Source organism: Cnephaeus nilssonii, assembly GCF_951640355.1.
Source record: "Cnephaeus nilssonii genome assembly, chromosome: 17".
Classification (NCBI taxonomy): Eukaryota; Metazoa; Chordata; class Mammalia; order Chiroptera; family Vespertilionidae; genus Cnephaeus; species Cnephaeus nilssonii.
The window spans coordinates 34,622,600-34,633,701 of record NC_137088.1 but is presented as its reverse complement, the minus strand read 5'-3'; positions in this window follow the sequence as shown (position 1 = coordinate 34,633,701).

The following is an 11,102-nucleotide window of genomic DNA, read 5'->3' as shown; positions in this document are numbered from 1 at the left end:
TGCACCCTTTACAAATAGATATTGGCCACATAACTTTGAGTAGGTGAGAATTGAGGAGCTTTGTATGTTCAGTAGGTGTGGATGGGATCCTCTGGGGTTCAGCTTAAGTTTGTGCCCCTTCACCTACCTCTCTAGAAGGGAAAGACTTAAAGATGATACAAGAGGTCAACCTTAGCTAGAAGCTTCTGACACCAGATGAATATTAATCTGTGCAGCCCTTTTCTCAGCCTCAGATATGGTTTACACATTTAAAATTATATAGATTGTTAGTTCATTCCCTCATTATTGTTCTGGGCAATTTAGGTTTTATCTTCCTCCTCAGATTCTCTCTAATAATGTTGGGGTCCTGTCCACATTTGCTCTACCAGGAAAAGCAATGTTTTCTGTTAGAAAACATTTTCAGAAACCAAACCACTCCAAAGCAAGTTGGTTAGCGTAGTAATAAAGTTAATATTAACAAAAATCGATAACAGTGATTGAGAGCTAATAACTATATCAGGCCTAACGCCATAAGGCCTACTAGTATAGTAAGTAGTAAATCATATGATTGATTCACATAACAATGCTGTGAGACAGAGAACATCATCAACAGGTGAGGGAACTAAGGCAAGGACACACAGCTAACATGCCTGAGCTCTGGATCCAATTCAAACAGTTCAACCCCACCCTTTAATTAAAAAAATAGCTACTTGTTTTTAATATAATAAGCTCACATATATAGAACCTGCACTTTTAACCATTACAATATATTTGTTCAATAAATAAATAGGCACTGAAACATAGTAAGTAGCTAATTTTAATTAAGAAAACATCAATATTCCCAAAATGAAAATCCAAAACAAAGATTAGTCTTGGCTGAAACTCACAAAGCTGAAGGGGGAAATGAAATGTGTCTAATATTTTCTGCACAATTCTTATTCATTTCTGTGTTTATCCTTCCTGAGGTTTACTTACAGCAATAGATTCACAAAAGCTCAGAGCTTACAGAAACCTTAGAGACATTTCAAAGCAAACCACCTCCTAACCTCCTGCCCCCACCTCCCACACTCGTCAGGTGGGTGAGCTGGCCCGAAGGAGGGGCCAGGGCTCTGACTCCCAAGCAGCCAAGGGGAGCTGAGAGCCCAGTGGCTTTAGAACCGGATCAGCTCAGGTCAAAGGCCAGTTCTGTAACTTATAAGCCATGTGGCCTTGGACTGAGGCCTAACCTCACAGAGCCTGGGTCTTCTTATCTGTAAATGGAGCAAAGAATATAGACCTCATGAGATTACTGAGAGAATTTGAGATAAGATATGTAAAGAGCATGGTACCTATTAGGGATCTAATACGTGTCTCCTTTCTCTATCTTTTCAAATAGCTTTAATACTTCAGATTATTTCTCTAGAACAGAGTCCCAGAAGTAGAATCACTGAATCTACTGAAATAAACATTTTTACTGCCCTTGATCTATATTGCCAACTTGTTTTCCAAAAGGGTGCTGCCACTGGTGGCATTTGAGATTGCCAGTTTCACTACCCCTTTGTCAGCACAAAATATTATAACTTTTTTCTGCGGGTTATTAGAAAAAGAATAAAAGTACTTTATTACTGCTTTAAGTTGTATCTCTTTGATTAATTGTGCAGGTGAATATTTTCCCACATATATGTTCCCTGCTTTCTGACCTCTCTGTGCATGAGCTTTGACTACTGGGGTATTGGCATTTTTTCTTATCAATCTGTGTGAATTAATTTTTATGAGAAAGCAGTTAATGTCTTACGTGCTGATTGCAAGTGTGTGTTCCTAGTCTTTTGTTTACCTTTCTATTTTGAAACTGTTTTATTTATTTTTGGTGATTTTGTAGTTATAATTATTGTTGTGGTAGTTTTGGATGTTTTTAAGCCGTGGAAGTCTGTTGTCTGTATTTTGATGTTTTTCTTTTATTTTTAAAAATTTAATTAAATTTAATATTTTTCCATCACCATTTATCCCCCATACCCTCTTTCGCCTCCACCCACTCCCTCCCCTCTTAATGATTTTCTTTATGATTTATCCTATAACTTTAAAAAATATGTTTGTATTGATTTTAGAGAGACAGGAAGAGAGAGGGATAGAGAGAGAAAGAGAGAAACATTCGTGCAAGAGGGAAACATTTATTGGTTGCCTCCCATAAACACCCTGAACGGGACTGGATGGAACCCACTCAGAACTCCTGTGGGAAGCAACCAACCAATGTGTCTCACATCAGTGTTTCTCTCTCTCTCTTCCTCTCTCTCTCTCTCTCTCTCTCTCTCTCTCTCTCCTGGTGAGGATTACAATAAATAAATAAATAAATAAATAGGAACCAAGGAGAACTGGACAGAAATGATCCCATGCTAAACTTGGAGGTACCAAGCATGTAGAAGAATGGGACCCAAAGTGCTGTTTTCCTAGCACCTAGAAAAAAAAGGGAGGGGGAGGGGGAGTTCTACATCTAATTTGCTAATTACACCAAAATGAAATGCAAAGAGTGAAAATTTAAACGTAAAAAATGAAACCATATGCACGCTAGAGGAAAACATGTGAAAGTTTAAACAAACTTTTTCAGTGCAGGGGAGGCATTTCTAAGTGTGATACAAATGACAGAAGCTGTAAAAGAAAAAAGGGTTGATAAATTCAACCACATAAAAGTCAACTTTCTGCATGGTAATAAATACCTTACAGTAAAATCCAAGGCCAGGTGGCACACTGGGAAACAATATTTTTGGTTCAATTCATAGTCAAAGGATTGGTTTCTATAATAAGGGTGCTCCAAAAATCAATAAGAAAAGACCAAGTGCCCAATTAAAAATAACCAAAGGAGCCCTAGCTGGTTTGGCTCAGTGGATAGAGCATCAGCCTGCGGACTGAAAGGTCCCAGGTCCCAGGTCCCAGGTCCCAGGTTCAATTCCCGGTCAAGGGCACATGCCCAGATTGTGGGCTCGGTCCCCAGTGTGGGGTGTGCAGGAGGCAGCTGATCCATGATTCTCTCTCATCATTGATGTTTCTCTCTCTCTCTCTCCCTCTCCCTTCCTCTCTGAAATCAATTTAAAAAATAATAATAACCAAAGGATATGAAAAGACAATTCACAAAAAGAAACATGCAAATAAATCAAACATGTTAAGAGATAGCCACCATCATAATAAGAGAAATCACACTGAGAACCCACTTTTCACTTATCAGATTGGACAAAGTCAATTTGCTAACTCCCTCCCAAGTATTTTTGCAGTATTATTTTATTTTATTTTATTTTTTTGAAGTATTCTTGATTGAGAAAGGCAGAAGGTTAAGACCACAGTCACTGGGTGACCTCTTAAGAGCCTTTTGCAATGCTGGGACTCTGTGACCATCATAATTGTCATTGTCATTATTTTACCAATTAGCATCATCTGAGTGTCAAGACATCAGCTATATTAGAAAAAGCAACTATAGCAAAATAGTTAACTATAGTATAATGGTTAACTGCCTAGGTTTAATTCTTGGTTCTGCCACTTACTACCCAGGTGGCCTTGGGTAAGTCATTTAACTTTTGAGCCTCAGTTTTCTCATCTGTAAAATGGGAATGATGTAGGATTGTTATGAAGAATTAATGAGTTGATATATGTAAAACCTTTAGAACAGTGCCTGGGACATGGTATGTACCATATAAGTACTAGCAATTATTATTACCACGGGGTGATCCTAAATTCTGGAAATATAGAGAATTTTATTATATATTATCAATAAACCATTTTTTTTCTAAAAATTCCTCTATTCTTCCAGACCGATGGCCACTTTATATATGCTAGATGCTTTTTAAAAAATACCTTATTTAATCCTCCCCATAGTCTTGTAAGGTTTGCTTTATTGTCTCCATTTCACTAAGAAAACAAGGGATCAGAGAGGTGAAGTTGCCTCCCCAAGATCACACAGCTAGTGAGGGCCCCGGCCAACATTCAAACTCAAGCCTGCACAAGTTCTTTCCACTCTGTCTCAGGCCATCCTCTCCAGATTGCCTCTCTCAGTCCAGGCACCCTTTGGTCCACTCAGGATGGAAAAACTCAGCCCAACCAGAGCTCCTGCTTAGTTCTGACGCTACAGCATGCCCTGGTGATTTATAGAGAAGGTGGGGAGCATTTTCCATACCCCAGCCCCACCCTGACCCAGGATTCTTAAAGTGGAGAGAGACCAGACAGGCGGGCTCCGCCTCCCAAGAACTCTGGAGCGGGAGGTGGGGGGGGCGGGCGGGGGGAGCGGAGGTGGAAGGGGTGGGGTGTGGTGGTGGGGCGGGGGCGCGGGCGTTGCTCTGAGGCCCAGGGAAAGAAGCCAGGGCTCCTATTTACATTCGGGCATAAACAATGGCCCGAAATTCCCTCCAGCGCTGCCCCTCAGGAACAGGCCCCAGAGTGCATCCAGGCTTGTTCTACCGGACGATCCACGCGTGCACAGTGTGCAGTGACCTGTTTCTAAATAGATCTCATTTGGGCCGTGACTTTGAAAGCGAGCCAAAGGCCCCAACCTAAAATAGACAGCCTACTGCCCTGTTATTTTCATGGCTTAAAAAAAAACAAAAAACAAAACAAAAAAAACTCTCCAAAGCAAAGCAAGTATTTTTATCGCAGGCCTCTGCTCAGAATAGCAACACCTATTTATTTGGAGGGAGGAGACTGCAGGGCAAATTTCATCACCGGAAGAACATTACACTCAGTACACAGGAGAGAATCCTTCCCATAGGAGGGCGGTTCTGTTTGGTCTTCACTCCAGTAGCATCGCCAGCCTTTACCCCAAACCTCAGTCCACAGTCCACGTCTTGGCTCCCCGGGCACCTCACTTTCTAAACTGCTCCTGGAGCGCTGGCCGCAGTCAGGGTTACATAAGGGGCCTCACCTCAGCTTTCAGACTGTTTACAGCCTCCACCCTTTGCTTCTCTCTTGGTGGCCAGAATTCAGATCTTCCTTGGGCTGGAGGCTCACTGACCTCAGGTGCATACATAAGTCATGAATAATCATCATTTTAGCTAAAATGTTTTGAGTGCTCACTGGATGATGCCAGGCACCGTACTGCGCGTTTCTCCTGTAGGTATCATCTTACTGAATTTTAAGGCCTGTTCTACGAGGTTGGACTACCATCAGCCCCATTTTACAGAAGGCAAAACTGAAACTTAGGTGAACTGCCCAGGATCACACAGGCAGAGGATGAGCTAGGACAGTGGTCGGCAAACTGCCACACGCGGTTTGCCGCTCTGTTGACTAATGAGTTTGCCGACCACTGCCTTAGGGAAAAACACTTAGACATTTTAATAATGTACTAATGTCTTTAACCTGAAGTCAAAACTTCTAGGTAAGGGTAATGCCTTACGCAGTGGTCGGCAAACTCATTAGTCAACAGAGCTGCAAACCGCGGCTCGTGAGCCGCAGTTTGCCGACCACTGAGCTAGGAGGTTAAACCCAGACTGAATGGCTCCCAAGTGTGAGCCCTAGATCATTCTCTCATGGTTGTTGGTTTTTATTACTATGCATATTATCTCATTTTGTATGACATACATTTCTGTGTGTCTGTGGAGATGACCCAATATGCTGGACATCTGAAACATTTTTTATTAGCTTCTTTAAACTTTTCTGTATATTTTTTATGAGCATGTATCATTTTATTATCAGAAACCAAACACTAGTTTGAGGAAAGTAAACAGAGGAAAGCACTTAGTGTTTCTGGCAGGGGCAGTGTGGTGTAGTGGTTACAGGCCACCCGAGTTTAAATCCTATCACTGCCACTTCCTAGCTGTGTGGCCTTGGGTAAGTCATTTATCATTTCTGTGCCTCTGTTTCCTCACCCATGGAAGAGAGGCCAATAATGAAGCATAGTAATCCCTCCTTTGGAAAACTGCTGTTTGAAACTGCTGTTTGAACTACTCTGTTATTCTTAGTCTCTTATTCTGTAGGTCAACTCTGTTATTTTTAGACTGTGAAATAACTTTGTTTTTTTCTTGATTAGAAAAGATAAACTTAATTGTCTGACCTTGCAAGCTAGCCATCTAACTAATACGCGGATATTGATGCCAGGTGCCTGTATCCTACCTAATAAAAGAGTAATATGCAAATTGACCCTAACTCCGCTACACCCACAAGCCACGCCCACCAGCCAATCAGAGTGAGTATGCAAATTAACCCAACCAAGATGGCTACAGCCATGGAGAAAGTAGGAGGGAGGCTTGGGTTTCCAAGGCGATAGAAGAAGCCAAGATTTCCCCTGCCCTGGCCGGCCTAAGCCTCCACTCAAGGCTACAAAGTTTCAATTATAGAAGGTAAACAAATCCAAACAGAAATGGCTGCTGGCCAAGGAGGGAGCAGGAGGCTTGGCTCCGCTCCAGGATACAAAGTTTCAATTGTAGAAGGTAAATAAATTCCAGATACCAGGGCCTCCACTTGGGTTGCCAGGGGGCATGGCTGGCCTGCAAACCATGACAGGCCCCTCGCTCAGGCCGCCCCACACCCCAAGGGAACCCCCACCCTGATCCAGGACACCAGGGCAAACAAGCTGGCCCCCACCCGTGCACCAGGCCTCTATCCTATCTAATAAAAGAGTAATATGCAGATTGACCATCACTCCAACACACAAATATAGCTGCCCCCATGTGGTCAAAGATCCTGCCCCCATGTGGACACAAGATGGCCACCACAAGATGGCCAGCAGGGGAGGGCAGTTGGGAGGCACCAGGCCTGCAAGGGAGGGCAGTTGGAGGCGATCAACCCTGCAGGGGAGGGCAGTTAGGGGTGACCAGGCCTGCAGGGGATGGCAGTTAGGGGAAAACAGGCTGGCAGGAGAACAGTTAGGCATAAATCAGGCTGGTAGGGGAGTGGTTAGGGGTGATCAAGCTGGCAGGCAGAAGTGGTTAGGGGCAATCAGGAAGGTAGGCAGGTGAGCAGTTGGGAGCCAGCAGTCCTGGATTGTGAGAGGGATGTCCGACTGCCCGTTTAGGCCCGATCCCACTGGGATCGGGCCTAAACGGGCAGTCGGACACTGGGATCGGGCCTAAACGGGCAGTCGGACATCCCTCGAGGGGTCCCAGATTGGAGAGGGTGCAGGCTGGGCTGAGGGACACCCTCCCACCCCTGTGCACGAATTTCGTGCACCGGGCCTCTAGTAGATATGATACTCAAGGTTACAGGTGTGTGTTAGATATGAGATGTACTCAAGGTTACACATTGTCTGTAAAAATAACTTACACAAGGACCTAAAAAATATATAAAAAGAGAATGCTTCCTCCTTTGGGTGTTCAGAATTTGACAGAGGTAATCTGCTCTGAAACTGCGCGCAATAAAGATGACTCCAAACTAATTGGCTCATTAAGGCATCTTGTCCAGCTGGCTGATTTGTGATGCAACAATAATAGCACCTATGTGTTCAATGATGTGACTGCTGCTAGACCCTGGAGCTAAATCCAGTTAGATTCAAGCCAGAACAGAGATTGCTTCCCATAAATTTCCTCTGAGAGTGTCTGACTAACCTCCTCTATGCCCCAGATGTGCTGGTTCCTGGAATAGGCTCTGGTTCTGCTGTGGGCAAGTATGTAAGGTGTTTTCCCCTCATCTGAGGTGGGTCACGCCCCAGTACTTCTATCCATCCTACCCTGTCCTATATAACCCTTCAGCACCTGCCATGTGTCATCTCCCTGCTGCCCAAGACAAGCCTGGTTACATACATTACATAGTTCCCTTAATAAACTCTTGATGTAATACTGGAGTTGTCAGCCTCTTTCCCTGGTCTCTCGGCTCAGGGAAAACTTCCCAGCAGAGGGAGAGTCATGATTTCCACTTTGGATAGCTTGAGCTGGAGCTTGGAGACGTCATGTGGAAGTGCCAAAGGAGAGGAATGTGGGAATCCTCAGTGTATAACTATGGCAACCGTAGTTGAGAGTACACGTGAGCTTGCCCAGGGAGAACATCAGAGGAAGATGAAAAGAACACCAAGGACTGCGACTTGAGGAGCCCAACATTTAACAGCTGCGCCTTTGCAGGAGGGTAAGGCTGCCAAGGAGACAGAGAAGGGCCGCTAGAGAGGTAGAGGATTGTGCATTGCTGAGAAAGCCAAGAAAAGAAGGTAATGGGAGGAGAGAGTGGTCCACCAAATCTCCCTCTGCTCCAGGGTCAGGTTAGAAAAGGACCAAGGGATTCATCGAGATTGGTGGCCTTCAGGAAAGCCACTTAAATTCTACTTGGGCTTAACCCTGCACTTATTCTCTTACGAGTGGGTCTGTGACACGAACTGGCAAAGGAGCTGGGGCTGTTCCCAAAGAGTGACACCGAATGGCCAGAAACCCCCCTGAAAAGGTGCTCAGCCTCATTAGTCATCAGGGAAATGTAAACCCAAACCACAATGGGATTCCATTTCACACCCACCAGATTGGCTAAAAATAAAAAGCCTAACAATGCCAGGATTTGGCAAGGACGTTAAGCAAATGGAACTCTCATGCATTGTTGGTAGGAATGTCTAAGTTGGTACAACCTTCTTGGGAAATGCTTTGACGTTAACTAGTGTGGTTGAGGATGTGCACAGTGTTTTGGGCGAGGTTCCCTGGGAAACAAACTCTGAGGAGGAGGTTTGCAGGCAGGAGATTTCATGGGCAGCACTCTCAGGAGCAACACTTGCAAGGGAGTGAGAAGAGCAGAATTTCACGAAGGGAGAAGATGAACGGCCATGGCGTTGTAGCAGAGCCCTCAGTCACCCGGAGCTCTAAAAACAGGATGGCCCTTCAGAGTGGTCCTGAAATGATGGAAAGGGGCCAGGCATTTGTACCCCTCTATTAGGCAGTCATTGCCCGAGGCTGCCCCAAAAGAGGGGCCATAACCTTGGACAAAGCAGCCCCATCTATTAGAAGGCAAGACTCCTGGCAGCTGGGGAGTGCATGCCTTAGTCCCGAAGAAGATCCGGGCATTCACCACAGCATTCACCACAGTTCGGTAGCATTTGCTTCTCCTGCTTGGTAAAATAAGTTAATGCCATCTGAAAAGAAGTCCTCCTGAATTCTGATCCATTTCTTTTTTTTTCTGCATAAACTTTAAAAGGTTAGTGGAATGAGCTACAGCTCTCACGCAACAGCTGGCCGACTCATTATCTCCCTCCTCTACTACCCCCTCTAAACCCTACTGCTTGGCTAGCACCTCTGCTGGTCTAGGTGGCTTATCTAGCAAGATGGCCCAGACCTCCATCTCTCAGGGATCTGAGACCCTGGTCACCATGCTTGTCTTAGTCATGGTTGCTGCATCTGTCTACATACCCTCAAAATGGGTCAGACAAGAACAAAGAAACACTGGAGTAGGTCACCTGCTGGGTCAGATGTGTTCTTCCCTGTCCTGTTGTGTAACAGCCGCCCTGCCTTCTCTGATGTCATGGTCAATTTACCTGCCAGGAGGGTGACTCTGCTTTTTGCCTGCTAGTCTCTTGGCACGAGGAACCTCAAGAGATCAGGTAGCAACAATAGCTTAAAGGATCATGGGACTCTTGTGTCTCCTAGTGGAAGCATTGCCTGCTGTGAACCGAGACCTCTGAGACCTACAGAGTCTAGAGTTGTGGGGGCGGGAAGCCCAAATTCTCCCAGAGGCTCACTGGGAGTATGGTGAAAGGAGTCACTCTTACTTCTACCCCCTATTCTCAGATCCATTTCCAAGCATACCTCATTTTATTGTGCTTCTCTTAATCGCGCTTTGCAGATACGTATTGCATTTTTTACATATTGAAGGTAAGACTCCACCAGCAAAAAGATTATGACTCTCTGAGGCTCATAGGATGATTAATATTTTGTTGTTGTTGTTGTTAATCCTCATCCGAGGATATTTTCCCATTCATTTTAGATAGAGTGGAAGGAAGGGAGAAAAGGGGGGGGGGGGAGAGAGAGAGAGAGAGACATCGATGTAAGAGAGACACATTAATTGGTTGCCTCCTGAACGTGCCCTGACCAGGCCAGGGATTGACCCTGCAACCCAGGTATGTGTCCTTGACCGGGAATCGAACTCACTACCCTTTGGTGAGCAGGCCAATACTCTAACCACTGAACACACTGGCCAGGCCAACAATGAAGTATTTTTAATTAAGGTATGTACATTGCTTTTCTAGACACAATGCTATCGCACACTTTACAGATTACAATATAGTGTAAACATAACATGCACCAGGAAACCAAAAATTCATGTGACTCATTTTATTGTGATACTCACTCTATTGCCATGGTCTGGAAACGAACTTCAATATCTCTGAAGTATGCCTGTATTTTACTTTTTGTAGACAGCACTCACTCATGGTTGCTAGTCTAGGGTGAATAGTGCTGGAATGAAGCATCCTGGAAGGTGATGCTTCGTTCACACAGATATTTCCCAGTTGGTGCCTCGGTTGCATCTCTTTTTTCTAGCTAAAGTGCTTTTTATTTTTAGACCTAGCAAATATTTTTAATATAAGAATTCTTTAATATGCAAACTTCAATCATGACAGCATCTGCAGAACAGTGAGGGTGAGCGTGGGTTATGAGGGGGAAGGGAAGGTTTTCAGGTTCCTGTTTCTCTCACCTGAGATTGCCTTTGTTGCCTGTGAGAACAAGGTCTTAACAGAGGAGAAGTTAGGGCAGCCAGAGGCATAGGCGTCTTAGAGCCTGCTCTAGGGTGGCCTGAATGCAGTAGGCACCACCAAAATGTCATCATCACCACTTCTAGGGAAAACCAAGTACAGTGAGGAGACAATAGGAAAGTGGTTGTTGTTGAGAAGAAACTTATCATTTTTTTTCAGTGTTCTGCTGATCACACTTTTTGGGTGTAGAATAGGGTTTTCTAGAGATTGTTAGATTGGCAAGAGGTAAAAGCCGCCTGGGAGAAGAACAGAAATGGAATCTGAGCCTATCTCGTACCGGGATTCCTTGCCTATGAGTCTTGGATCGGCTCTGATGTTTGGGAAAGGGAAGGAATGACAGAGCCTTTGGCCCAAGAAGGCTGGAGCCCTGCCAAGCATTGACCAAGAAAGCCTCTAGGCAGGCCAGGGAGGTCTTGGGCAGCAGCTTTTGGCCAAGAGTACTCAAGAGAGCATAGGGGTACAATAGCTTTCAGGCAGAATTTGTTGCATGTGTAGGAGAAAGGACACAAGTCAGAAA